Consider the following 27,216-nt stretch of genomic DNA (forward strand, 5'->3'; position numbering starts at 1 on the left):
TAATTATGGAATTAGGATTTAGAGATTATTAGTTAGATTATCTCTACATGTTGCAAAAACCATAACCTATAAATTCAGGGGTTGTGAGAGACATGTTTGTAGAAATAGAGAAAACTAAATGTTAAAGACAGAGAAACGAAGCACACACTCAAAAAGAAGCTGAAATGAGAGGATCCTAACAATCTCTGGATCACAGCCTTTCAGGATACCTGAGAGTGATGCTGCCCTTCTGTTTCACAGGACATCCCTCTATATTTATAATAAATTTTATTTTTTGTCATTGCTAGCCATCATCAAATTGATTTATGTTTTGTGCAAAGTCCTAAAAAATATATTGAGAGTTTGTACTCACTAATCTAAGACATCTTAATAGCCCAAGGAAAGTGAGGAAAATAGAATGTGTAAATAGAGAAGATGGCAATGGAAAAATTTTCTATATTTCTCATAAGAACTAAAATACAAATAAAAAATTCTGCAAAATTTGGTGATATTAAATCCATTATGTTTGAGATTCTTGTATCAATTAAGAGTCAGACAAGATGACCACTAAATTTCTGTCATGCCATTGCCAGATTTTTACTTTAGAACTGGCCAAAAAATTATCTATGTATCTATCCATCTGTCTAATGTCATGATGTTTGGATAGTAAGAAGATCCTTTCATAGAGCCAAGAAATAATGGCACCCAAGAGCAATGCGCATACCAATTCTCTATAGTATCAGAACTCCTCAGAGAGGTAGCTTACCCCAGGGCTGGAGCAGAGAACATGCAAGATGAGCCTGGAAAATTTTGTTAAGCCAGAAAGGGTCAAAAAATGATGGGTGATGTCAGAAGATCAAAGAAGTCTCTTTGAAGGGGCTTCCCCTGACCAGATCTGTGATAATTTGTTGACTAAAATCATTAAGAACAATAGGGAATTTTAATACTATTGAAAAATAGGAATTCATGAGTCCATATTAATAATTAACTAATAAGTAGATAAATAAAAAGGCAGTCTCTTGCTCAGGGTTGAATGTCAATTGCCAACTCATAAATGTGGAAAGAGGACTGAAGCTGGAAAATTATAACCGTTACAGAAAAGATTGGTCAGAGAAAAATTATCAATAGATGGCAAATCTAGACAGGAATTTTGACAAGGAGCAAGATGTTTACATGGCCTTAAATTATGTCCCCACAGACTGATTATTAACAGTAGGGAGGAAAAAATAGCAGTTATACAACGGAGAAATCAGTATCACTTTGACCACATGAACAAAATTACTATCACCAATGAAGAATAAATGCACATTGTGAGCCTCCAGATGTGGTATCCTGAGAACACAACATTACTTGGGGAGTCTTCTGGCAAAAAATGGGTAAACTGAGTCTGAAGTTTCATGAAGAAATAATCAGACAAACCCAAACTGAGAAACATTCTTTTCTAAAAAGAAGGGCAGTATCAGTGTCTTTGAAGGCAATGAAAGTCTGAAGTGTTATAGATTAAAGGAGACTAAAGAGACACGATAATTAAATGCATTATCTGACCTACAGCCAGTACTGGAGGGAAACATGCTATAAAGGACATTATATGATTAATTTTTTTTATTTGGAAAATGGACAACAAAGTACTGTATCGATATTAAAATTACTGATGTTGATCATTGCACTGTGGATATGTGAGGGACTATCCATAGTAGAAAATACACACTGAAGTATTTAGGGATAAAGAGCCGCATAGTATATAACTTACCCTCAAATGAGTCTAGAAACAATATTATTCATAGATGGATGATGGTTGGATGGATAGACAGATAGATAGAGAGCAAATGATAAAACAAATTGTCAAATGTTCACATAGGTGAATCCTGGGCAAAAATTTTATCAGTACTCTTTGAACTATTTCTATTCTTGTATTTTTTTTCCTGAGAGTTTGAAATTATTTCCAAATAAAAAATTTAATTTTTTATAAAAGCCATTCATAGACCAGAATAAGACTATGGAAAATGTCTAATCAAGTTTATTTCAAACAATTCTAAGAGATGATGGCAGGGGCTCTGAGAAAATATAAGTGTTTCATGTTTAAACAAAGTTTAAAATGTTAGGTTAAACAAAAAAGACAAGGTTCTTTACTGAAGGGTTTCTCTGAGCCTTCTAGATGTTGTTGACAGAGTTTGTGAACCTCCAGCAAAGGGCTTCAGCTTGACGTGCTTACCAAACAGATTCGGGCACTGAACTTTTTTGTCAATATCCATTTATTACCTTTTGTCTTCCTGTCTAGTCTCCATACTTTATAAAGAAGTGGGACTCAGATGATAAATGATTTTAGCTTTGCCCAAGGGAATATAACTTGAAAACAAGAATCATCTTGTAATAGTCTATAATGAAAAAGAATATGAAAAGGAATATATATATGTGTGTATGTGTGTGTGTATATGTGTGTATAATTGAATCACTATGCTGTACACCATAAATTAACATGACATTGTAAACCGACTAGACTTCAATTAAAAAAAAAGAATCATAGTGTCTAACACATCTAGAGTACTTGCTTTGTGTCAATGCTTTGAATGTATTTTCCTTCATTACAACCCCATAAAGTAGGAGTTACTATCACCTCCATTTAATAGATACATCTCAGAAAGGCCATGTGACGTGCCCAAGGGCACACATCTAACAGGTCAGGAGGGAGAACTGAACCCACGCCGCCTGACTCTGAAGCTATGGGTTTGACCTCTACACTACCCTGTCAGACCAAGTTACGGCCAAAACCTCGAGCTTCACTCCCAATCCAGATGGCTCCCTCTGGGAATCACTAAATAAAATGACCTAATTTACTGTCTATTTAAAGTTTAAAAGTCAAAGAGCTGAACAGCCTGCTAATTATTATGTTCTGTTTATGCATTGGGTTTTATATTTTAAAAAGAAAAGTCCTCATGTTTCTTGATATGCACGTGTATGACAATCATCTCAGTGAATATTAAAATGCACAGTTTATCTTAAACACTTTTAATTGCTAAATTGGCTGTGTATTGCTTCAGATTTCTAAGGTGCAGTATTGGCCTCCCTCTTCTAGGGACTTCAGAATATTATTATTGTTAAGTAGCATTTGCATGGCACTTCATATCGCCATGTGCTTTGCAATCAGTCCTATCAGCTGTTCCTGCCAGCACCCTCTTAGGATAGGACAGCAGAGTGTGAAATCCCCCGCATAGCCCATAGATGAAAGTGGTTTCAAAGTGTTGAGTGTGGGCTAGTGGAACTTTGAGCTGCAGGACCACCCTTTCAGGTGGTTCAATTAGCAATCCCTGTCAAGGGCCTGCTCCAAGGAGCCTGGTCAAAGGTCCCAAACAGTTCAAAGTCATTGATAGACCTAGAAAAGAGAGCTGCTGAATCACGTCTTCATGCAGAGAGAAATTGTGTCCAAAAGCATTTTTTACTGCTGATTGGTTTCTGAAGTTATTTGCACATCAGCTTAATTTTTCTTCCACTTATAATTTTCAAGTATCTCCACTATAGTCCAGTCTTCTAATTCCCAGTTGAGTGGAAGTTCTAAGTAACTCCTTACTCTGATGTGTTGCAGTAACACTGCATGAGAAGAACAAGGATCTGTTACTTAATAATGAAGAATTATGGTACAGACAGCAGTGCTTGTCTTGGTGACCACTGATGTAGAAATTGACAGCTTTCAGGCTGCAGTCTCCTCCGCCCGACTTGGCTGATAACTGCTCCTACTAAATGACAGTTTGCCGGTGTGCAAAGCCACCAGACATGCACAGCTGAGTGTCTACAAGAACAATGTTGTAGATCTCAGTTGCTGTTTATTTTACCAGCTTAAGTTTATCAATCAAAACCTACCAGGAGCAAAGACAGTGGAAAAGCCAGTTAAACTGGTGAATTCAGGTATCAGCTGTCTGTTCATAAAGAACACAGTAAAATGTAGCCATGTTCATAAAGTCTAAATTGTAAAACCCTGACATAATTGATTAAAATTACAACTGTTTCCAGTAATTAGATCAGCTCCTAAAAGGGGCTTAGAACCAACATCTAACCCTGGGAAACATTTTGTGTGTCTCCCTCCAGCCTGCCTGTCCAGCCTCATTTTTAGCTACACTGAGCCCCACAGGTTCTCACCTCTGCATCTTCACCAAAACGTAGTGCCCTCCATGTCCTGTTCTCACTTCCCCTCCTTCTCCCTCTCACACTGCCTGCCTCCCCATCTTCCGGACAACATTCCTCCTTTTCTTCTGAAAATTTGCCAAGGCACCACCCTCTGTCCAAGTTTCTTAACCTCCAACTTCCACCCCACAGTCATAGGTTGTTATTCTTTCTTCAATATCCTTTCTGTTCCGTGCATTTTTACATCATCATATTCATCCTTACTGTATGGATTCATAATGATTTGTTTACAAGTACGTCTCATCTACTAAACTGTGGGCACCTCGAAGGTGGGAACTGACTATTTCTTAGTGTTTCTTTTATCCAAAGGCCTAATAGTGCACTGATGCCTGCTTGGCCAGCAAATGCAGCAAGAAATGCAAAAATGATCCGTTGAGCTTTAAGTAGGTCCATGTAGGATACTTACCAGCTAACTCATTTTTCAAAGGCATGTTAAGATATTTTTGAATAGCATACATTATTTTGATAAAATGATGTAGAATAATTTAAAAATTTTGAACAGTATAGAAAAGGCCAAAAAAAAAAAAAGTCACACATCACCCAGTTGACCAGTTATCCAGAGATAGCCAGACACATACACATTTATAGATATTTATAAGCATAGGTATGCATTTTACAGAAATGGTATCATTTTACTCAAGCTCTTATGCAATCTGATTTTTTTAACTCAGTTATGTTATAGATACTTTTCTGTGTCAATAAATAAAATCTAAATCTCATTCTAGCAGCAGCAGAGTAGTTCATGATATGGATATAACACACTTTAACATATTAATGGACATTTAGACTGTACTCAAGTTTTACATTGTTGCAAATATGGGCACAGTGATTTTTGCTGGAAATGTGTGCATTACAGTTATTAGTGGAGCAAAGCATCTTTTCATAGATTTATTGGTCATTTGTATTTTCTCTTTTGAAATTTACTATCATAGCCTGTTCTAGTGTTTTGACAAGCCTTTCACAAGTAATTGGCAAAGCTTTCAACATCACAAAATATCTAATGTTGGAACTTCAAGTTTGGAGTCAAGAGCAAGACAAAGACATTTCTGAGTGTCCATCAGATCATAGACCTTCATGGGCCTTTGCCAGGAACACCAACACTGTGTCAGATGTCCAGATGACACAGGAGTTCTTCTTAGCTTGTATTTCATTGTGAGACAAGCAGTTTAGAAAATCAGGGTATTTGTTTATTCAAATGTTTTGCCTTCTCTTCAAAGCAATCCCTCACAATGTTCACTGAAAATACTTATGACTAATTTACTGACCTCAGACATTTTATTTATGGTTTTCATGTCACTGTGCCATCTGTTTTTCCCAGAGAAATTTTAAACACACATATTAAAATAAAATTTACATATTCAAAATTACGATTTAAAAAAACAGTTTACCTTCTGAAGACTTCTATGGCCTTTGACTGGAATATTTGACACAACTCATTTCCCAAACCATGCTCCATCTTTCTGAAGTCTTTAATCCTACAAGAAAAAGTAAGAGTTTCAAGCAGGGATCTAAATACACACCTGTATCTCCCCTTTGTGCCACAATTCACAGTGGCTTTGTTGATCTCAAAGGTACTAAAATAAATTTCATTTTCACGCTATAAACACCATTATTCTAAGCTATTGAAAGATTAGTAGGTGAGAGCCTGGGTAATGTTGTTTCTAAGCAAAAATGGAAAAGCAAAGTTTCAGGATCGATTTTTGTCAGATATGTGAACACCCGTTCTATAGAATTCAGCTCCTGTTTTGACAGCTTATTGAATACTCTCCCAACTTTTCCCGCCTGGTAATGTCTCCCATTAATTAATACCCATTCTCTGTTCACAGTTTTGATAGAACAGCAGTAGTTGTTAACATAACACTCATAATCACAATTGTTCAGGTGTGTTTTTTGTCTGTATTATGTATAAGCCTCGGATAGTAAATGTTGCCCAAAGAGAAAAGGTAGAAGTTTTAGAAATAAAATTAAGTTTTGTAATAGGAATAAAAATTCTGTGTTTGCTTTTCATTTTTTGTCCTTTCTTTATTCTAATATTAGACTTTGCAAAACATCTTTTCTTTCTTTTTTGTAGGCATAAGACTGCAAGAATAGCCTTTAAAAATGTTTAATATACATAGAAAACAATATTTTTTACTTGGTGGAATTGGGGAGCAGCTTTTTACAACGACAATATAAATAATGATCATCAAGAGAGGACAAATATTCAAATATAATTTTTCCCTTGAATTGCAAAGTAATTTAATGATGCTACCTTTCAAAATTTTAAAGCTTACAAGACTTTGGGGGTAATGTTCCTCCAAAAGTGTGTTCTTACAGAGAAGATACGTACGTATTCTTATAGCATATGTATTTGTGTGTGTATGTGTGTGTGTATATGTGATACATATATATATATACATACATACACATATATAAAAAGAGAGAAACCAATTTGCACTCCTGCTAGCAATGTATAAACTGAAATTGTGAATTTCACAGAACCATTGCAGGCATTGGGGGCATAATTTTTTCCTTCTTGCTTACTTGATTGGGCAAAAAAAAGGGGACGTACCTAACTCTTAATTTACATTTACTTGGTTGGCAGATACGTTGATGATTTTTTTGGCCATATATTTATAGACTACAGATAATACTTCACTTAAAGATAATTGGCTGTACATTAGACCAACAAGGAAAGATATGAAAAATGAAACAATGCAAGAGCTATTTATAAAATATGATTGAAATTGCAATTAAAATTACTGAAGCCTGCTAGCCTTGTCCATAAAGTCAATAAAAACTGTCTCTATTCATGAGTTAGTCTGAGGAATAATCAAAGAAATAACACTTTCAAAGCAACTGGTTAGAAACAAGTTTTCCTGGTTAATTGGACCACTTGAGCTGCTTTACTCCTACAATCCATTTTGTTTTTATATTAGCATTGAGGAAAATTTTCCTTCTTCTATCAAGTGTTACTAAGAGAAAAAAAGAAATCAAGGTTTCATACAAAGAAACAATGACTTAAGTTTTTTTAAGAAAGCAATGTAAAATATTGGTTTTACTGATTATAGATTATTAAAGAAGAGAAAATAAGAAACTTTCTGCAGAGATTTACAAGTTATATAAACATAATCATTAGTTCTATGTCATGATCAGTTAAGGAAAATAAATGAAACTGGGGGAAATAGGTGAGGAAAGACTGAATTAAAAGAAGATAGAAGAAAAAGAGATTGATAGGCATGAGAAATTGAGGAATAGCCACAGAAAGAGGGATACACTAATAAACAAAGAGCCACAAAGCAAGAAAAGAAGAAAGACAACAGTTCAGTTAAAGACCCTGAGGGAAGTTCTAGTTTAAGCAAAAGAAAGCTACTTAGATCACACTATGGAATTTACTGGGACCTGGACCTCTGATGGTTAATTTTTGTGATCACTGTTTTCAAATGCTGACTCGGGGCAGAAACTGATGAACTGATGAACACTCCACACCTAAGATCATAATTGCATCTCCATAACCCACCTTGAATAGTTGGGAGAAAGAAGAAAGTGTTCCCTAGGAATTGTGTCAAATTCAACTTGGGCTTGCTATGGAAGGGTTTGCTGTGGAAGATCCCATCTCAGCAATTTCTTAAGGACTGTGACCAGCCCACCCAGCACAGCTATCTGCCCAAGGAGCTCCTGGCCACATGTTGTCTGATTTCACTGTTCTAAGGAGAAATCACTTTTCCATCAGCGTGATACAATAGTGAAGCACAGCAGCATTTGTTTATTTTATTTTTGATTACTTTTTACATTAATTACGGCTTTTGTATTCTGTTTTTCTTTTTTCCTTCCGGCGGAAACCACCAGGGAGGCCTCATTTCCACTGTGTCAGGATGGCGTGCCGTTCTTGGCGGGGAACTGTAGGTGTTGCTGAAGCTACACAGCTGAAAAGGCTATGCCAGGCCTCCAATAAGAATTGGCTTATTACGGTTCTATTTTTGCCCCGTCCTCTTCCTCCCACTCAAGTTCTGTCCCCTGGCATGTGTTTGGAAATGCTGCATCCTCCGGTTCTTCACACTGAATCTCCTCTCAGAGACCATGAGCGAAACTTGCAGATGAGTCATCCTCTCTCCCAGCCTCAGCTCCGTGGTGGACAGCTCGTAAACTGGAACAGAGTCAGCTGGATGGGGGGGCGGGGGGTTTGGAGACAACAGTAGTTGGTTCATCGTGTTCTGCAAAGAGAGCCAAGAGGGTGGAGGTGGGTGGTTTCAGAGTAAATTGAAGTAAATTCTCATGTTGCACTTTAAAGAAAAGTTGGTTAAAGAGCTAATACTCCTAAGATAATGCTCTAAAGCTTAGAATTTGTGTCCGTCACTTGTTTTGGGGTACGGGGAAAACACTTTTTCTTCTTTTCTTCTCCCCCCTCCCTTTCTTTTTGTTATCCTTTGACCAGTTCTCAGAGCATAATTTGTTTCCAGTCTTTTTGTTCTACGAGTGAAAAGGTCAACGCCCTTTGACATGGCATGAGCTGTTCAGTGCACCAAGGGAAACATCACCAGCAGTGCTGGGCTTAAAACAACTCCGGGGCAGCCAGAGTCAAACACAGGAAGTGTTGTTCAAACCCCCAGAGAATACTGGCTTTGTTTATTAGCCAACTTACATCTTGTTGAATTGCTAAGTGCCGCTATCTTGAATGAGCAGATACATCAGAGACTCCAAACCCAGATGAGGTATTTGTAGGCATGATATAACAACATCACTCTCCTAAAGTGTCCCCTACAGGAATCTAAATACAGAGTGGCTATTTTCTTAAATGGGAAAAGTTCCATCTCAGGTCCCCATAGTCCAATACATGCTAAATGATTCTACAAATGAACAAACACTGCTTTGATGAGACAGTAAATTTAGTGGGAGAAATAATCAACCAGAAATACAGAAAAAAATGTGGATTTCTTTTACAAACAGTCTAATCAGGAAATGAATTACACATTCAATCTTGTACTCACAAGAATTTTTTTTTATTAATTTGGCCCAGAAAACACTGACCTGCTCAACATTTTTATTTACATAGTACACGCAAATCTCTAAGTGTTCAATGAGTTGTTAACTGTTACTTTACTGGTACAAGATAATATTTTAACTCCATTTCACAGATTAATTGAGAAAGAAAGGTTAGGTGTTTTGCCTAAGGTCACTAGGCAAATCTAAACCAGAGACATATTTAGTTCCTTGAAGATCTTCTGTCTTATGTTTTAAATCAGTGAATTATTTGCTTCTAAATATACTAAAAGAGACTCAGAATCCACAGAAAAACCACATTACACAGTAGCCCTCCATTTGGAAATAGAGGAAATCTAGATAAAATGTACATCAACTTATTTGTATACTATCAAAATCAAAGGCAATATTAAAGAGGAAAAAATGTAGCTCAAAGAAGGAAATGTCTCATGTAGGTAGTAAATGGCTTGGACATGCAAAAACCCAACTCTTCGCTCTTAGACCAAGAGTCAACATACTTGGGCCCTGGTCCCAGCTCTGCCCTGTCGTATACTTAGAAGCATGGTCCTTTAACCCTCTGAGTCTGCTTTCCCCATCTGTACAATGGATATAAAAAAAACCTGCCTTCCCCAGGGGAAAGTCATGAGTTTCAAATAAAAGTATTGACATGAAAGAGTAATTTAAAGAATATTGTAAGTTGTAAAGTGCTTTATAAATGCCATAAGCACTATTGTTCTATTAGAAAGGAAATGACAGGAAGTCAATGAATAAAATAGATGTAATAACTTATGTCACCAGCCTCACTGAAAATCCAATGGAAATCGTGGACTCTTTTCAGAAAAATTCACAGAAATATACCCCAAATTTTAATTATAATTTTCAAGAGATTTGTGGATCATCTGAATCACATGTCTTCATAGAACTCACATTAAGAACACTTGTTGGAGAGGAAGAAGAGAAATTGCAGATTTTCTGGAAAACAAGGAGGCATGGGAATCAAATAGCAAAATGGACATATTAGTGAGCCCAACAGTCTGCTGGAAATCTGAAAGAAGATGGTTTAGAGCCATTTGCAGGTAAGATGCAGACAGATTGCTGGTTGGGAAATTGGGTTAACATTGCCCTATTCAGGAGAGAAGAAAATACCTTATCCATTTCCATGGTAATTATAGGAGCATTTTCATTAGCGATGTAGGGAGAAACCCAAAAAAGAGTAGGTGGCAGGAGTTGGGGGGAGGGCCAGGGATAGATGACGAAGGAGGATGGCAGCCAGAGACTCTGATTGGGCAAGTGTGGAAAGGCAGAGGGGAGGGGGACACTGTACCTCAGAAACTGGCGGTACCTGACAGTACCAGCCTCTGCATTCCACTGGTTCTCCTGCCTGTAACAGGCTCAGCAGGAGGCCCTAGTGGGACTAACTCTGGCCAGACATTGGGAAAAAGGGGCCCCAGCTGCTAAGATCACTCACCATTAAAGCAACCCTGTGGCTGACTGTTGTGACTTTGGCTCCCAAACTCTCCATGAATGAGTCTTCTTATTACCTGCTGTGGCTGCCTGTAGCCCCTTTCTATACCTGGACTGACAACCTGAATCTCTGACACAACTTCAGACTTGTTCAAAGGGACTCTTATGTGTTCCATGTCACTGGTTGTCTTATGCTTGTCTCAGATCCTTCCTCTATATATATTCTATGACACATGACATATCCATATACCCTAGTCTTGACTGGGCAGCAGATCCCCATCTCTTCCTGACTTTGAATGTAGGATAGATTTTGGTTCTAGCCCTTCCTTGTTCTGGCTTGATGTTGTCTCTCCTGATTCCTAATCTGAACAGTATAGGGGGAGGGGTTAGAAATTCACAGTGATATTGCTTGTTGGGTGGAGTTGCTAAGTTGTGTGATTCCATCAAATTAGCTGTGAATTTTTCTCCTCCCACAGAGATTTCCTAAGTTCCTGAGTCAGTCCTGTGGTAGGGACCACCCAAATCCAGGGTGGTTCCTCCAATTTGCCATATATTAGATGACTGCTAATTAACCTAAACTTTCTGAACATAAAGTCATCAGTAAGAGATAGAAACTGGGTACTTAATTGTTGGGCCATCCTTTATAGTGAAATTGCTGGTTGGTAGTTTTGCTTATAATAGTGGACATGTGTGTAGCCACATGTACACATCCTTCCACTTTATAAGAAGTCACCTTGGAATATCCTGTTCATCCTGGTGCTAACTTTCTGCGCTCTGAGAGTCACTGGATTTTTGTAGCCCACATAAAATGTCTAACTGTGTGTTCTATTATGTAATGCAAGTCTTGGGTATATACTTTTCAGCACTCACCTCTGCAAAATTCTCAGCAGGGAAAAAAAAGTATGATGCTCAAAGAGGGAGTTGGAGAGGTAAAATTAATAAGTAAGGCCAGACACCTCTGACTCCACTGTACTTCCCTGAGTGTTAGAAATGGAAACCTATTTTAGAAATCATAAATTTACTCTAGTAGATGCAACTCTGACTAGGGAAATTTCTTTTGAGTACAAGCTAGAAGAACCTCAGCAAAACCTCTTGGGGATCCACACATGTTTTATATGATGCTTAGAACTGTAGGAAGATGACAAACATGTTATTCTATTAATCTGAAAAAAACAACAAATCATTTGGCATATACTGTAAGACGTTTTATGGAATGCAAATATATTGTATAACCTTATGACCACTATAAGGTTGATAATCTGCATGACTATTTCATTTGATATTAATGTGTGCTCTCAGAATCCAGTTCCTTATTGTTTTACTCTATCACAGGAGGCTTTCAACATAAAATTTAAGATGTAGTAATAATAAATAACAATTTTCTGTAACACACAATATTTACATGTCTTTAGATAAGCATCTTTTGAATGAAGCAAGTCTCACTTTTTTATTAACAAATATTGCAGGGAATATTAGGTAGTAATTTCAAAAGTACTTTCTGGAAACATTAGTGAATATTTTGCTAAACTTTAGCACTAACCTAATCCAAGTTCATTGCAGACAGCATTATTTGAGTACAATTATAAATTCAAATGGTTGCAATATTTATATGGGATGACTAGTGTGTTTTGAGGGCACCGATTTACATTGATTACTTCTGGATGGCAAGTTACACAATCAATATCATGATATTGATATTAATTTGTACTTATATTGTCAGACCGGAAAACAAGAAGATAGTCATTTTTGCAACAACCTCAGTTATCACGTACTCATTTGGAGCAATCTAGAGAAAGGATGTGTTGTTCTGAGAATTTCCAATCTGTAACCTATGGTGTGGGGCAAGTAATGGGAACAGTTATATTGCATCCCTACAACTAAGGTATAAGATCTACTGCATCCCATTTAGTCAATTATTTGCTCATCCATCTAGCCATTTATTCATTCTCTTCATCCACTTTGCAAGGCTCTGGAAATATAGAGGTGAATCAGGCATGGCTCCTCAAAGAACTGGAGGTTATTATGAGAGGAAGACACTAAATGTTATGATAGGTTGAATAATAACCTTTAATAATAAATGCTCTTACTAGGAAAAGTACATATTTATTATACCTAGGGAAAGGAAAAATGAGAAGAAAGTCAAAAAAAGCAAGGTATGCAAGGGGGAAAGGGAAGGGGTGATATAAATTAGGAGTTTGGGGTTAACAGATACACATTACTGTATATAAAATACATAGACAACAAGGACCTACTGAATAGCACAGGGAACTATATTCAGTTTCTCGTAATAACATATGATAGAGAAGAATCTGAAAACAATGTGTATGTATATGTATAACTGGACTGCTTTGCTGTACAACTGAAACTAACATTGCAAATCAACCACACTTCAATTAAAAAAATTAAATTAAAAAAGAGAAAAGAAAAAAAACAAGGTATGAAGCACATTTTGAAGGATATAAGTATTCTCTATATGAGACAGCTAAAGTTTTCATTTTTAAGCCATTTTTAGTTGGATATTCTGTTACTTGCAGCCCAAAGTCTCGTGATACAGGTTCTAAGCAGTTCTATTATAAAATTCCTCTAAACCAGTCCAAAATCAGCAATTCCATATACTTCAGCATTAGAGCTAATGTGAGGAGATCAGAGTTTTAAGCAGGGGATTAACATGGTCATGATTTGCACCTTACAACGATCATATTAACAACAGAAAATAGGATGGATTTATGAGGATCCAAAACACTAAGCAAGGAGGTCAGTTAAAAGACTATTATCATAGCTGAGTTGAGTGCTAATGGGGTACTAAATTAAGGAAAGAGCTCTAAGGATGACATGATACAGGAGTACAGGTGAGAGAGATATTAAAGAGATAGAATTAACAGTTTTGGTAATTTATTGGAATTAAGATGTTAGGAGAGAAAGGGATATCTCTAGGAAGATTTTCTGACTCAAGTAGACAATTATACTTTTTAGTATAATTGATTCTAACTCTGTTCTCACTTCTGTACCTTGACTCTGGATGCCCACTGGTCCTGGTGAGCCCTGGCCCTTTCACCTTAACAAAACCCCCTCCATTTGCTTTTACTCTGAATGCACTGGTATCTTCCTGCAGTGAGTTGTTTGGGGGAACCTATAGTTTATACCACAAATTTTGATACTCAAAAGCACACGATTCTATTCTGTTGTTATTTGGAAACATGAGGCATGCACAATGGTGGGCCTCCCCTGATGGAAGTTTAAGTTCTTTGTAAACAGAGACAGGACCCTGCCTTCTATTTCTTGATTGTCTTTATGACACCTGATACATACGTATGCACAAAGAAAACAAAATTGACTTCAATTATGGCCCATTAGATGCTTCCTTATGGCAAAATGTAGGAGATTTTAAAGAAATGTTAGTTAATTATAGGAAGAGGTGACAGCTGTAACATCCCAGCCTAAGCTGCCCAGTCCCTTCTGATCCCAAGTTACAAAACCACACTCTGTGCCTCATGGGGTATCAGACATCTGCCTTACCTCCACAATCCTTATGCCTCAACTATTTGGAAGATAAATAAGGAAATTTAAAGGATCTGACATGCCCTATAATTCTGAGCTGTATTATTTGTGTTAATAAATCGAAGACTGGGAATGGTTGCTAAATAATTTAAATTTTAAGAATTCTCACAAGTAACAAATTATTTTGCTTTTAGACAACTCAAGAAAATATAGTATCAAAATTTATTTTACTTTGAATATAATTTTTATATAGTTATCTAGAATTGAGTGTATGTACTTTACTAATATATGATTTTCTTCTCAGGTTCATTATATAAGAAAGATTATTTTAAAAGATAAGAAGAAAATTATATCATTCAACAGAATCAAACAATTGAATTTATGTTCCTTTTTTTGTTGCAGATGGCTTGCCACAATTACAGAAGATTTAGCAGTTAAATATTAACTTTTGATGCTTTCAGACAAATAATGTAGATTCTTCTTTATGCTTATTTGGGAAAAAGACAGATCTATGATCCTAAAGATCTTTCTACAGTTTTCTTTATGTCTATTCATATAATTTTGCCATTTTGATATAATCTATCTATATTGCATATGAAACTATAAAATTTGAAAGATGAAAATGATCTATTCAAATTATCCACTATTACACAAACAGGTTAATAACAGTAATTAAAAGAATAATTATGCAACTACATGCCACTCAAAGGAGTCATTTAAATTATGCAAATCAAGCATAAGGTCATGTAATGCTAAGAGAAAAGAGCTAAAATATGCAAAATAATGTACTTTCTGTTGGTGGTTCCAGTATTAGAAATATTCATATTACAAGCATATAGTGTGCATTTCATTTTTGAACCTTTATAGCATAAAGTCAAATTAGTCTTTCGCACCTTATTAGGTACTCTGAAATTTGAGAAGTACAAAGTTTTATAGATGGATTGATTTCATCCATGAGAAAAATGTTTGTTTCTTATTTGAGTACTTGATTTTTAAAATATTGATTTTTTTCCTAGTTACAGAAACTTATCACATTTTAAAAAATTGGGAAATAAACAATTATAAACTATAAAATAAAAACCACCTATAATGTTACCATTTTAAAATAGGCATGATCTCATTTGGGTACAATTCTTCCCTTTCTTTTATAAGTGCATTTTCTTTTGGGTCATAATGGGTGTCAGTTATGTTTTTGTCCATGTCATGTTTGCTTTTGTACTTCATTTAGTATTATATCATGAACATTTCCCCAGATGGCTCTTGAAAACTAAACTCTTCATTGCTGGCATGAAATTTTTTGCATATGTATGTAGTATTTAACTATTTCATTATATTTATATTATTTTCATTGCCTGCTTTTCTATTATAAATCAAGCTATAATAAACATATTAAATTGGATGAGAATTACTAATTTTTTATTTGAATAGATTGTTAAAAGTAGTTTAGGAAATTGTGGCTATGGCTATGGATAGAATTTAGATTTAGGATTAGGGAGATAATATAAACCTTTAAGTTTCTTAATGTATATTAACACATTTCTTTAAGGAACATTTGTATCAGTTTGCTCACCTATCAGCAATCCGGAGCACTACAAACTTTCTAGCAGTAATGAAAATAATCCCACTTTATTAGTATTTCTTCAATTTTCTTCCACGTTTGTGGGCCCTTTGTTTTTGTTTCTTGATTACATGGCTGTACATGACCTTTATTCATTTTTCCACTGAGTTTTTATTTCCAAATCGTTTGTAAGAATTCTTTACTTTTGTCATATTTGTTGCAAATATGTTCCCAGTTCTTTCTATTTATATTTTGATATACATAAGTATTATGTTTACATGTGGTCAAATTACTAAATATTTACCTTTGTGGTTTTTCCCACTGCTTTTATGCTTAAGAATTCCCTGGCCATTTTAAGAATTTTTTTTTCTAGGTCCAAACGAAAATTCATGATAAGTTAAATTTATCAATCATGGTGAATTATGTAATGGTTTGATTTCCTCTCTAAAGAGCCAATTTTTCTAACATTTGTTGAATTATATTTCTTTCCTATTTGTTTCATTGTATAGGTTAGTTTACATATTAGCGTTTGTTTTTTAAGATTATCTAGTCACTTCCTCTGATCTGAGTGTTGATTTATATGCATATTACACTCTTAATTGTTTTTTTTTTTTCTATACTATGTTTTAGTATTTGGGAAAGCAAGCAAGCCCCCACCACTCACCACTCTTTCATATAGCATATATTAATCTTTCAGATGAACTTATCTGAAGAATTTCAGAATGTATTCCAAAAAGATAAAGATTTATTCTTTTAAAAATCACTTCATTTTGAGTACTTCTAAAACACCTCTTAACATCTGCACCTCATACAAAGGAAAGGAAAGGAAATACTATAAAGTACCTCCTATCTGTCTTCCAAGTACTTGCTAAACACATTCACATAATATAATTCACTTAATCCTGAGTCACTTTGTGAAGATAGGATAATTATTCCAAACTATACATAAGAAAGCTAAGACTTTGAAAATTTTTGTCTTACCCAGTATTTCGGTAAAAACTCAGGTAGAATTATTTTAAGCTTAATGCTCCTTTCATAATACCAAATATATCTTGTCCCTTACTTAAAAAATGAAACCCTTGAGTTTATAGACTATCATTTTGTTTAAAATATGTATATCAAATTTTAGGTTACTTTATGTAATTAATGGTAGTTCACTCGACTTGCATATGCTTATGGGTAAATATCTGTTCCTTCTCAAAGTGAATTATAATTAAAGACCTATATATATTTTTCACTAATTGAGTATGTGCAAAAACACACTAGAACAAAATTACCATACTTATATTCAAAAATTAAATGTGTGCAGTCTATAAGGAAGATCCCACTCTTTCAATTCTTTCCAAGTCAAATCCACAGCTATTCTAGAAATCCATTTTTAATCTTTCAGTAATTCCACTCCTGTCTCTTACACTTTCAGTTAACATAAATTATTAGATAGTTCTCAGATATCAAGATTAATCAGTATTCTCTGGTTGCAAGTGACAAAAATTTAAGAAAGCTTAAGCAAGAAAGGAAATGGTTTGCTGATATAACTGAGGAGTATAGAGAGAGGTATCTGGAGTCTGTCAAAATTTGATCAAGGTGTTTAAAAAATATTGTCATAAACTTCTCTCTATATATATCTTTCTAGACACCTCTAAATTGATTTATTGAAGCATCAGGTAATGAAAAGAGTCTGAGATTTTTAACCTGCCTATAAGCTAACAGGTTAACCTACCTCAGTTACATGATGCTAACAAAAGACATGAGAGTCCCAAACTGGAGAAAAAGGACTTTACCACTCATGGAACAGTCAGCAGCACAAACATGAGCATATTTCTGTGAATACACCTTATCCCTAAATGCCACAGGGGAGACACATAGATGCCTGCACAGCCAGTGTGCTGTGGTGCAGGAGAGGAACCCTGAGCTTAGGGAACCTGAATCTTTTATAATGGGCAGTAAGCATTCCTTGCCTTTGCTCTTGATCTCTAACTCTCTCTTCCCAAGACTGTTTACTGAGGAAACACATTTTAAAAATATAGTGGAACAAAGTAAAATTATGGTAGAACAAAATAATATTGAACAAAGAGTAATCAGTACTTTGTCCACAAGATGTGCAGAAAAATGGGGGAGACCTGTGGAGAACTGGCTCCCACAATAAGGCTTTCTCTATCAGGTAGCAAAGAAGTCCACTATTATATTCTACTACCTGAAAGAGAAAGTGTACTTTTTCTCAAAAGTCCTGGATAACATGCATATCCCTGGACCACTGTAACTCTGACTGACCAGGCCTGATGACTGTGGTCCTCTTTGGAGCAGAGTGACAAGATCAACCTCCCCCAAAATACATAAATTTATAGTTGGTGAGAAGTGGCTGCTCAAAGAAATATCAGGGTAGTGTTGACAGAGACAGGGGGCATTAACAGAAAGCAAACAAAATGCAGACAAGTTCAGTATCATTTGCCCTTTCCTTCTCTACTCTCAGTCTTCCTTCTACTTCTGTGTTCTCTCTCTTCCTCTTTCACTTCTATGTGTCCATTTCTGAGACATCCTAAAAAGCCAGGCTCAGGCGCACACTCCAGCATGGAGACAAAAATGTTCCCTGAAGAATTCTCTAGATTCACTCAGCATTTTGCCTTCCTCCTTGGTAGCACTTTATATTTCCTACGTTGTATTACAGTGGTCTGTTTAGATGTTTTAACCTTCCCAACTAGACAGGGATCTCCTCCTGAGCAAGGTCAGATCTGTGCCTCTCTGCCTCTCCTATGGGTCAAAACATACCGCAGGCACTTAATATATATGTCCTGAATAAAAGGAAGGATATTAGATGAATTTCAATCACTTGTCTCTCTTAACTAACAATGATGGAACAATTACCAGGCCAGGAGTCCAGAGACTTGGCTTCTCTTCTATTTTTATCACACACTGGTTGGCCACCTTGAGCAAATTTATTAACCTCTCTGAGGCTCAATTCTCTCATTTGTAAAAAGGTGAAACTACATGCTCTCCCTCATACGGTGATTGAGATAATCACATGAGAAAATGCATATGAAATTACTTTGGAAATGTAAACCACTCTAATAATTAATGATTTCCATTTTCAAATAACAAGTGAACCATTTCTGTTACATGAATTCAGTGTGTTTAACGCGAGCAGGATAGATAGTGTACAAAAGTAAGAAGATGCAATTTGAGGGATGCTTGCGAAAATTGTCTGTACCAAAATATATATTTCTTGGTACTTCTAATTCCACCATCATATTTTAACTTCTCCGAATTAACCATAAGAATAATTACCTCCAAAAGTCCCCCTTAAAGTTTACAATTTTTGATAGAGTTAGTACACTAAACCATTATTGTTGATAAAACTTTATCTTTTTTTTTTTTTTTTTTTTTTTTTTTTGGCTGAGAGGCAAAGGGATATACACACAGTAAGTTTTGAAGGGAAGAGAGACAAACTTAGAAAGTAAAACCATGGAATGAGTTTGCTTAGAAGACGCTTGGAGGAGGAACACAATGTCTCAAAGAAAAAAGCACTCAACGACAGATAGAGATGTTTCAAATTAAAAAAAAACAAAAAACCTTAATTCATAGCTTTGCCTTGGACTGGCCTCGGCAAATAGGTTGATTTTCTGTACATCTATTTTTTAAATTCACAATTTTCTCTTTCAAATTTGAACAGGAAAATAGACTAGAACCAAAGAATCCACTTGTTCAAAGAATTTTCTCCCTTTAGAGGTACTCCATAGCTTTTTAAAGTCTCATTTCTGCTATATTAACCAATAGTTGATTAGTAAAACATTTTTTCCCAATTTTTTTTCCTGAGAAGTTGTGATTGCCTCCTCAACTTTGAATAGAATTTACAAATAAGTGCTGAAAATTACCCCTACCAAAGCTATGTGTTTCTCCCATCTGTCAGAGAAGTTGGTATATCTCCATAAAATGCCTTCCTAATTAACAATGAACAAATACCCTCTGAGTAAAATCATGACAACGTGATACAGAAATGTTTGCAGTTCATGGGGAAAATGCCAGAAGAAAAAAGTCACAAAAATAAAAAGACGCGGAAGCTAATACAGAAAGCCCAAAGCAAACGACATTTTTTCCCAGAGAGCTGGGAGCTGCATGGAAACAGTTCCTAATGATTTCCTCAGAAAGAAGCAGTACAGAAAAATCTGAGGCAGGACTGTACTTCTAAGGTCTGCAATGCATTCCAGGCAACCCGGTTGAGCCTCGTGATCCCCAACATCAAAAGCTGGAACAGGGATCAAGAAGAATTCAAACTGTTCGCTCGGCAGAAAGAATCCACCTATAACATAAGGTCATTACATCCTACTCCGGCACTGGGGAGTTAGCACCTTGTAGGGGAGATGAATGAGGGACCACAGTGACCTAAAAGGCTGTAGATTTGGGAGCCCTTGCTACCATCACCAGAGCTCTGTTTTCAGAGAACATTACAAGAACATACCTCAAGACTCAAAATTAAAGGGTAAGTACCTTCCTTGCCTTCAACTGACGGGGCACACCTCTCTGTCGATCCAATTGCAACTTTCAGCCCCCTTTCCTGCTTGCCAAGGTTATCAGGAAAACTTGGATGGATACTTTAAAGGCTTTGATTTTTTTTTTTTTTGACTTTTCAAATTTCTCATCTAAACGTTCCTTAATAAAATGCTGCAGCATGAAAAGAACATACTGGGTGCTTTTTAAAAGGTTCTCACATGTTGTTTACACCCCTGCAAAGTTTTAGATCTCCTTAGAGTCATCCTTCAAGGGAAAGTAGCTACTTAATACCATGTACATGTGGATGAAATGAGGGGTCTGGGTTATTCATTGGAAATAGTCATGCTTAGATTTTGGAGTGCAGCATCTTCTGTCTGTTGAGGTTCTGGCAGTGGCAATTTTCAGTTGTTCTGTTAGCTCCTCCAGGCCCCTGCCAGAAGATAAAGTCTAGAGTACCTGTCACTCACACTATCTTCATACGGGATACTGGCTAGTTCCTGTTATACTTACTCAAACATGAGGAAATATCAGCAGTTAAAATTATCTTTAAAATGTACATTTAAACATGTATAAACATACATATATACAAACATACATATATACATACAACTCGACAGTGTTGTTTTAATGCATACATGAGAAATAATCAAAATAATAAACAGCAAACAAACAAACAAAAAATCAAACCCAGGTAGAATGCATCCCAGTCTGATACCCTGCAGAGGAATTTTCCCCAACATCAGAAGTAAAACTCTTATGATACATTCTATGTTGGGAATTTGTGCCAAGAGGACAAACTTATCCAGAACTTGATTCTGAAAAATATCTTATATTGAATTAAGAGGAAAATCCAACAGTTCATCAGAAGACAATACAGGTTTTTAATAAATGGCAAAAACAGTTCAAATGTTCAGAAAAAAAGCTCAAATAGACACACATGAACACAGACACACAAATTACTAAGAGAGCTCTATCTTCAAGGACTACAACAGGAGCACTGTGAAAGGTTTAAATGGAGAGTAACACTCCGGAGGGCACAGATGAGAATCAAAAGACCCTCTAAGTGAGAAACAACAACACAGAAGTAGGAACCATTCAAGAGATTAAACAGGAAAAATGCATGTATCTATTGACATTTCTTTCACAAACAGACTTGTCACTTTCTGTATAAGTTTGTAAAATAGGGTTAAAATTTATAAATTCCAGATTCACTCACTGCATTAACAATTTGTGTTATTTTCAAGAAAATTAGGTAAGAAAATTTTTTAAAGATAATAATCATAGGGAAAAGGAAGATCAATTCTCTGGATAAAAATAGAATTGCTATGCCTGTGGTATCCACCAAAGGCTGTTAATACAAGATAGAATACAAGTGACTCCCATTCACTCTACTACAGGAGATAACTAAGAACTAAGGATGTGGGGGGAAGGTATAGCTCAAGTGGTAAAGTGCATGCTTAGCATGCACCAGGTCCTGGGTTCAATCCCCAGCTTAAAATATCTTCGGACTCCCCAGAATTACAGACCTATTGAATATTCAGAGAATGGAGAGAAAAATCAGATTTTCATAGACCCATATGGGTCACGCCCAGAAGGAGCAAATAAAAAATTTAATCACTGCTTTGCAAGGAATTGTGAGGTGGTCCCCAAATCCATGCTCCATCAGTAAGCAAATGGCCCAGTCAGAAGTTGAACCAAACTTAAAACATGAAGATTTCTCCCCACTCCACTAAACATTGCTCACCTCTCCCTCAGTGCTGCTCCCTAAAACAGGAAACTTAAGAACTCCTCCAGAGGGGAGAAGCCTGTTGTTTTCTGTCCAAAGAGTGGCAAATTTATCAGCTTTATCCAATTTGTAGCTCAGCCACAAGGACAGTGGATGGATTATAGCAGGTTGTTGGAGTTCTCTATCACAGTTGTTTAGAGAGTTTGTGTTCATTAAAGTCACATAGAAAACAGAACATTTGTCACTGTTGGTGGGAATGTAAATTGGTGCAGTCACTGTGGAAAACAGTATGAAGGTTTCTCAAAAAACTAAAAGTAAAATTACCAAATGACCCAGCAATTCCAAAGGTATGTATCTAAAATACATAGGTATGTATCCAAAAAATACAAAAGCACTAGTTCAAAAAGATACATGCGCCCCAATGTTCATAGCAACATTATTTACAATTGTCAAGATATGGAAACAACCCAAGTGTCTATCAAGAGATGACTGTATAAAAAATATGTGTATATATATACACACACATATATATATATACAATGGGCTACTAGTCAGCCATGAAAAAGAACAGGTTTTGCCATTTGTAGCAACATGTATGGACTTGGAGAGCATTATGCTTAGTGAAATAAGTCAGATAGAGAAAGACAACTGCTATATAATATCACTTATAAGTAGAATCTAAAAAATACAACAAACTAGTGAATATAACAAAAAAGAAGCAGATTCAAAGATATAGAGATCAAACGAGTGGTTACCAGTGAGGAGTGGGGAAGGGGCTGCATGGGGTGGGGGAGTGGGAGTGTAAACTCTTGGGTGTATAGACTCAAGGATGTATTGTACAACACAGGGAATATAGCCAATATTCTGTAATAACTATAAATGGAAGGTAACTATAAAAATTGTATAAAAGTAAAAAAATTAAATATGGCTTTTTAGTTCTTTTCAGATTAAAACAAATTCAAAGATTTCTAATCCCAGAATTAAAACATCAAGTCATGTAAGACTTTATAAAATTATCAGGTGAACCTATCCCAGTGGTCCCACGCTTAATGAATGATGAATATACAAATAAAATAAAACATAGCTATGCAAGTGAGCAAACAAAGAGCAATTGCTTTGCATTCTAGAAAAGAATTTCCTTAAAAAGTGTGAGTTCCTTAGGATTTTCTAAAGAAATAAAATTGGGAGCTTTTGTGATTTGTCAGATAATTTTACCAAGGTAATATAATGAGGATAAAAAATTTTAAATACACTATGAGTATTATAGGATCTAAGTTTTTATAATATCAAGATAGAAATATCACAATAGAAATGTGAGAACCCTGCTATAACCCGAAGAGATGGCACAACTCAAGTCATCCTGTACCCAGAGCACCCTATAAGAGATGGGCAGCTTCAAAACAAGACCTTGACCTGGCCCCCAGTGGGTCTGCCATGGATATACCATTCCTGCCATGCACATACCTGCTGGAATTCTGTTACCTAAGGAAACGCAGGTGGATGATAACAAACTGTGGAGAAAGAGGTAGGGATCTGGGTCCTACTCCTGGCTGTAATTCTGCCAGATACAGACTGTGTTTAAAAGATCACTTAATTTGGCAAGACGCTGGTAAAAATAAGAAAACATATGTGGAACTACTTAAAGAGTATAACGTAATTTATCTGATTACTTTAACCCTAAATGATCTGACTAGGAAGACTGTGTTCATCAGATTAACACCTTTGAGAAAAGAAACCCAAGAAAATCAGAAGAGAAAATAATTTTTCAAAAATAAAAAGACCTTTAAAGATATATGTAAAAAAGAAAGATTGAATAATACTATGGGCACAGTGTTTAATGAATGAACATCCAAAATGCATTGCTAAGGAAAACAAAAAATAAATGACACACATTCTTTTAATTTTCTTCAAATTATAAAATAGAATATTATCCATAAAGATACAGTCACCTGCTAGTTCATCTTGAATAATTTTATTTATTCATTTATATCCTACTTTAATCTGGAAAAGATCTGACTTAATTAAGTGGTTGGTTGTCCTTTTTTTTTTTTTTAAATCTTAATTGCTTGAAAGAAACTTGAACAATAATCAAAACAATTGAAAATTAAGAAAACATGAAATGTGTATGATTTCTGAAATATTATCTTAAAACATAATCCAGAAACAATTCTAAAATTTCTGTTTCTTTAATTATCTAAGTACCAAAATATATCCCCTGGGACTAATAGAGACATTTTGTGTTCCTATCATATGCAAAACCCTTTTCTCCAACTGAGAGAAAAATGAGGGGTAGTCTAAAACAGACTTCCAGCATCTTAGTAAAGACCACACTTTATGGATTCAGGAACTGCCTAAGCCCTTTAGATGCATTATCTCATTTCAACTTCTCAACAAGCTTAAAAGGCAAACATCATCATTATCCCCATTTTACAGATGAGGAATCTAAGAATGAGGGCAAGTACCTTGCCCAAAGTCACACACCTATGAGATGAGAGAGTTAAAATATAAACACAGCTTAATAGGTATTTAGCCTCCTAATTACCTCATTTTCCTGGCCCCCTTTCACTTGATGTTTTGAGAGTATTACTTCCTCCCTACACGTAGCTACAACCCTCTATACATGGTCGCTCTGATCAGGTAATTTGTTCTTCATGATGCTTCAGAAAAATGAGAAAATTCTGCCACAAGCCTTTCCAGCTTCTTGTATCACCACCCCCCTTATCCCCACGCAGTTCACCAAAGTCATCTCAGGAAGTACAGAGCCCTTGTGCACAATGTGGGCTTTCCCAGAGCTGTCACAGTCACGATATGTGTGGAAAGATGGCTCAAGGACCCCACACCAGGGACAAGATGGGGGAAATGGGGCAGGATACTACGGCTCTTCCCGGAGTATAAAATGGGCAACGTTAAACCTGCTTCCATGTTACCTGCTCCCTGAGATGTACTGCCGTCACTGAAAGAAAAGAAAATTATTTTCTCTAGGAAACCAAGTAATTACATGCAAATCATTTATGTGCTCTTTAAGAGATTTGCATATTGATGAGCCTGAGGGTTCTCATTTTCTTTCCGTTTCTACAACGTCTCTGTGGTCATGGCTTAGAGCCCAACACAAAAAAAGGCCATTTGGCAATATTTCTCTGCTGATTCTAAACATGTGTAAGTCCTGTCTCCTATGCAAGGTCATGTCCTGTGAGGGAGAGCACACATTTGAGGATGAGTCATTTAACCTAAATAGTTAAAAAGCAGCATATCTTTTCACCTTATAGAGCATCTTATCTAAATATACTCCCATGAAAATTGTTTGAAAAGGAAAATTGGGTCCTATACTCAGTTAACCTGTTGGAGAACTGGTCCCACAATTCCCTTCCTACCATACTCCAGCAATATTTGGTAGGAAGGAAGAGTGGTTAATAAAGTAGCACCTTGGAGTGCATGAACACAGTTAGGACCGTGTGGAAATACACTGAGCATTCTTTGCCATAATCTGTGTCCCAGGGAATTTCCCACCATGATTTCAACAATTCCAAACTTGCCCGGTAAACAAGACAGCTAATTTGTTTCCCAGCCCACCTTCTCTCGGTGCTGGAGCTGAAGCACGTCTGCCCTGTACCCACTGGACCTCCATTAGCAAAGGCTCCATGAGTAGCCTATATTGCTTGCATTGGCGATGTGAAAGGGAAATAGCTTTAGTTTCTGCTCTTAAGTCAAGTGTGCTTGAGTCTACCACCATAGAATTGGTTGAATGGTTCATTCATTTATGAAACAAGTATTTTCTGAGTGCCTGTGTCATGGCAGGCACTGCCCTGGATGCCAAGAACACAACAGTGAGCAAGATAAACCTGGCCCTATTGCTTGTGGGGCCCACGTTATCATAGAAGACAGAAAATTATACAAGTAATTACAGTAGAGACAGTCATAGACCTACTTAACTTAATCTTTGTCATCTATATTCATTCAGACCAGAAAAAAGAGAAGGAAGAGAAGGAAGAAGAAATGAGCAGAGGGGAAAAGAGAGAAACATAAAAAATTTAAACTCTGTGCACTGTTACTCTCCCTGATATGTCCTAAAAGGTAAACATGATCCAGAAAAGATGAAACCTTTTTTATCACTTGCCGTGCATAATCATGTGAACATCTCACCATGGAATGATGTGAGTGTTTTGGAGTTTTGACCACTGAACACAAGACACTGCCTTCATCCTCTCTTCTACTGAATTAATAGCAGGCTAGAAGACAAATGGATTGTGCTGGATTTATTAAAGACAGGATAAATAAAGGTACCCACGAACATGGGTCTTCCCATAGAAGTTTTCAAAGGTAATTTTGACCTTGTGCAAATTCTGTTTACCTAAATATGAAAGCCATGTCTCTACTCTATGATAGTGTGGTATATGGTAGGAAAGAAAAGTTCTAGGCACTTAGGTGGCCAAAGTTTTTCCTGTTTGATTTCACAGATCACCACATATTCCCGTAAAGTAGAGTGGGCGATGGGAGGGTTGTGTTTTCTGTCAAACACTGTGGAGTTTATTCTCTTTTTTGTTAACTATGCTTGTTGTATACTCCTGGTATCTTTAGTGTGCAAATCAATTTTGAAGAGATCAAAGCATTTCACCCTTAGGACAAGATCTTTTCTCACCTGAGAGGATGCTGTATTTAATCCCAGTGCAATTCTTCTTGATACAAATGACCAAAACAACCAAAACAAAGCACTCTTATTTCTACTGGCAGACTCTCAGGATGAGATATTTGACTATTTCCTTCCAGTTTGTTTCCTCACTGGGCCCTGCTAACAACCCTGCAATGCCCAGTGTACTGGGTTTAATGAAAGACTCTTTGGGTGAATGTGCTCCATGTAATAAAAGAGAGTCAGAGTATAAGATGAAGGCAGTTTGCCTACATAATTCAAGGCAAAAGCTCACCTTTCTCTCTATCACCTGGATAACTGAAGCAGGGGAAAGGCAGTAAATCACCTAGACATTGCATCATTTCTTTAGCTCATTGCATCGCCATGCTCAACTGCAAAGTTTCTTATTTCCTTTTTGTCAATAGTTCCGTTTCTAAACTTAACTGAGATAAATAACAAAACCAGATGAAATCATTATCATTCAAACAAAGACTTGATGACCCAGAGCCATATATTGGCCCTACAGCAAAATGATAGCAGTTAACTTTTGCATTCCTGTTGCATTACAATATTACTTAATTGATATTCAGAAACATGCAAGCCCATGCTACTTTCCCATAAACTGAAGTAGAAAATGTTGAAATGGAGAAGAACAACAAGAATGCGTAAATAAAATATGAAAACTTTTGTCATGTTCCATTAGGGTTTTTCATGTTAGCATCCTATTATATTAGTATTTGTTTTCAC

The sequence above is a fragment of the Camelus bactrianus genome, chromosome 3 (assembly GCF_048773025.1).
Source record: "Camelus bactrianus isolate YW-2024 breed Bactrian camel chromosome 3, ASM4877302v1, whole genome shotgun sequence".
Lineage (NCBI taxonomy): Eukaryota > Metazoa > Chordata > Mammalia > Artiodactyla > Camelidae > Camelus > Camelus bactrianus.